Here is a 4,370-nt window from a genome sequence, read left to right as displayed (position 1 = left end):
CTTTGAGTTACTGCTGAATCTTTTCCAACACCACAAAGAAACAAAGAAACAGCGCACACACATGCAGAGAAAGAGACGCACCATCATAAGAGCACTGTTTGTTTCCTGGTCTCTGCACTGCACTCAATGGAAGTCTGAAGGTGACGAGATCAGTAGTGGGCATACAATTCCAAATCACCAGGTCAGCAGGTCAATCTGGCCCTTAAAAACACAACACAAATGTAGATGTGCAGTGATTTCAAACCTGACCTGGAAAAATGAAACAGCAGTGTCACAGTTTATGGTCTTACTGTGAACATGACATGTCAGCAGTTCACCCAAAGAGTTATTTGTGCTTCTCAGTTTATTTGAAGTATTTTTTAGAGCTCTGAAGATGTGAAGGTATCCAGCAAAATGAAAGGTAAACTAAAATTCTTTGTGTATGGTATTTTTATGACTTCCATCCATCATGGGGTCCATCTGAGGTCACCCATCGTTTATATATAATGAGTAACACCGGTTGATGCTACCCAAGATTTAGTTTTTTAGTTTTTAGACCATGCACCACTACAGAAAATATTAGACTCTTTAAGTACCACCATTATGACAGATGCTAAATAAAGCAGCATCAGCAGACCCAGTTTACGCAGGAGGCAGGTTCATTTTTAATACGTTTATTTAATGTTGACTGTTTCTGATTTATGAATGGAACTGGTTCAACCTCACATTATGGGAATAAACTGTGAATTTGAAGGTTGGCCTTTTAACAGTGAACTTAAATATAGTTATAAAATATATTTTATCATCATCTTGAATAAAACAACCAGATTTCCTGCAGGTCCACTTGAATATCTGCTCTTCCTCAGTCACATGCACATAGCACACTGCTTACTGCAGGGCTGCTGATGCCACGCCCCCTACCTGCACAGGTGATTTCTGTACCTGGACCACACTTTACTGTTAAAGACACATTTGAGTCTGTGGACTACATAATATTGTTCAATAAAATGATTCAAAGTTCTACTTACAAATATATCTGTAATTGTTTTTTAATTTAATCTAATCTTTTTAAATTTTTAATCTGCTTATGACAAAACAAAACGTTTACATTTATGTTTGGATATGATACAGTTTAAATTACCCACAATTTACAGTTAATTCACATAAATTTCCATAATTTCCATGGAGTTTCCGAATTGGAATATTTCCAAAATTCCCCAGCTTGTCTTCCCATGGAAAGTTTCTGGAAATTTACCGTGAACTTTCCAACTTTCAAACCTATGTTTTACAAAGGTAATGTGCTGAAAATGTTTCTTTTTCTCTCTCTTTTAGGACCTAACGTTCGTTTTTACGGTTGTAAAGTAGATCCGGTCCGAAAAACTCCAACGGTGTTACTCCGCCCACATATCAGCTCACCGCGACAACAAAACAAACGCACCCTTCGAAAAAAAAAAAAAAAAAAAAAAAGGCGGGCTAGTTAAACTGTTTCCGGCCGCCATCTTGCCGCAGCCGTTAGTTTGGCTGTTTGGTTTGTTAATGATCGATAATTAATAATTAATTATGTCGGTTTGTTCAGTTTAAAGTGGAAAAAGAAGAATCACTGTTGGATACTAACACCACAGGATAACTTCAACGCTCCACTTCATGCAGGTACTGTCCAGTTCTGTTGTTGTAATATCAGTAAATGGACTCACCTGAGTTACCTGGTTTATCAACATAACATGAGGAGATATTTTACTGTACCTGAAGTTTATCAGACATTTCTATATATCCGCACAGGTGTGGTTATGGACTATGGTTTTGTTATCTCACTGTCATGGCTCATGGAGCAAACGTATTGTTGATGTTATAAGTCACAGGTGAGTTTTTGCTACTATGAACTATGTTTAAAAGTTCAAACTAACCTGAGGTTCGCCAGGAAAACTACAAGTCTGAGAGGTCATCAGTCGATTTTAATCCAACCTTATCTTCTGTGATTCATCTGGACTATTATGTATTATTATAGATTATAGATCATAGAGCTGCTTTGTTTTGCATTGTATTGGTGCTTGCTGAATTGACCCGTCCCTCCTCACAGCACTTTCCGTTGAATGGATGTAGGAAACAGTCGTCCGTTGCTATTTTTCCACTTAGTTTTGACAATAACAGGCCTAAAATTTAATATTTGAATATCTCAGTAAAGTCTCTCTGTTCAGGGTTCTCTATTTTTGCCAACAAACTAAAGTTTCCCATCACACATCAATCAGACGTGGAACAACATGGAGTATATTTGGAGATGTTTCAGTCTGTTTTGATCCACGCCAATTCATATAAGATATCCTGAAATATATTGCCATAAGCTGTTTACTGCGTGGTCTGCCGCTTGATGTTGGGTCGGTAGTGTACGGTTGGTTTATCGGGTCTTTAAGCAGTTTGATGACAGTGCATCAACAGTGGAGCTGAAAGAAGCTAAAACGCTCTTAAGAACTTATCTGTGGATTACACATCGAACAGAATAAGTGAAAACACCTGTGTGCAGGTAAACATTGCCTGATTATCTGTTGCTGCATTCAGAGTTAATATTTATTAGACTTATTTTGCAGTCTGTGGTGCCCAACAGTGGCCCGTCCTGACGGCGTTGGCCACTGTGCGGCCCTGGGACTGCCCATTGTTCTGACGGACTGGACCGGAGGCCCGTTTGTTTGACAGCCTCTTATCCTGAAAATAAAAGCCCAGCGCTCCGAAGGCTTTTTAATAATTTTTGTAATAAACACATGATTGACGTTGTGAAATGGTTGCAGTTGGGTTGGGTTTATGTGTAGGTTCTGTGTGTCGGTGTGTGTTTTCAGAACAATGGGCATGCAGAGGTTTGTTTTTGGCTCTCAGTCCAATGGGACGTGTTTTCGGAGGCTTCAGAATAATGGACCATCTGAACAATAGCACGGCACCGTGCGGCTTACACATCATAGGCTCCACATCATGACTCGTATTTAAGATGGTTTTGTTGCGGAAGTTATTATTTCGGCCCCTGGCATGCTACACTGGGCGGGTGTTGAATATAATCTTTGCTGCTTGCTTGGGGTCAGTACGGGGTTGTAAATCTGTACTGCAGGTACTGTACATCGCTCTGTTGCTGTCTCATCTTGGCCCCAGTATCTGGGTGAGCTCTTGTGGAGTCTTTGCTGAGCATGGTGCATGCTTTCTTTTCCATGAGCTGACGATGAAAATGACACGTAGTGGCGTTTTGAACTGAACAAAATATGGCAATGATATTGATTGCATCTTATCGTTGACCCTCACAGAAAAAAATCACTCATGCTTGTGTGTGTGTGTGTGTTTGTGTGTACTCCACATCTTTGTGAAAGGACCGGCCTATTGAAATCTTTTGTGCACCCTGATAATCATGACAAGCTTTGTGTGTGTGTGTGTGTGTGTGTGTGTGTGTGTGTGTGTGTTGCATGAATAAGCCCAGATGTCAACCTTTTCATTGTGACTCTCACCTTGTCCACTCATTAGTAATGAAAACAGTTGCCTTTTGTTTTCACGTTGAATATTCCTTCATAGGAACAAAAGGCGCGGTTCGCATGAAGCAGATCTCGAACAGATAGAGCCCCGGCCGGCGCTGACCTCGTTGGCCTGACTCTCTTAACGGTGTCGGGCTGGCCGATTGCCACTCAGCCCCCTAATGATGAACCAGACCGGTGAAAAGAGCCGCCGCCTCGCTGCTGCATCTCTGAGCTGATGTGCTCTCCACTTTGCTGTGAAACTTTGGACAAACCTGAGAGCCTTCCTCTTCCTGTCAAGTGTCTGCTGGGTGAGAAACTTGTGAACTGAAGAGGCAGACGTGTATTATCAGGGTTCACTCTTCACTCTCTGCCTTCTTTCTTCGTACACGGGATGGAGTGACAGCTTGTCACTGTGGGTTTCTCCACAATACGGCTCAGACCCCCGCGACTATTGTGGAGCTCAGAAAAAGCATCAAGGTCTTCCTCTCTCTTCCGTTCACTCTTTTCTCTCTCTTTTCAAAGCAGAGAATCAATCAGCTGTACACACACACACACACACACACACATACATACACACTTCTTTTCCCTTCCATCTGTCTATTCAGCAGCCAGTGATCATTTAGACTTGACATGTATTGTGAAAAACTGAGCTGCTCTGCCTCTTTCTTCTTCTCTTTCTTTCACTCCCTTTCTCTTTCAACTGTCTGTCATTAATGTCCAGGTTCTTACAATGTACGAACAGAGGAGAAGAAGAAAGCGAAGAGTGAGGGATGAATTGATGGATGGGAGGATAAGCACTCAGTGTCCTTTCTTTAAAGATTTGTTATTGTACAGTACTGTCTCCCAGTCATTTTTGGTTGGTGTTTCAGTCTGAAAGCCCGTCCACGTGCTCTTTTGTATGGGAAA

This window comes from Larimichthys crocea, chromosome XVIII (assembly GCF_000972845.2).
Source record: "Larimichthys crocea isolate SSNF chromosome XVIII, L_crocea_2.0, whole genome shotgun sequence".
In the NCBI taxonomy this organism is placed as follows: Eukaryota; Metazoa; Chordata; class Actinopteri; family Sciaenidae; genus Larimichthys; species Larimichthys crocea.
Note: the sequence above shows the minus strand (reverse complement) of the source record.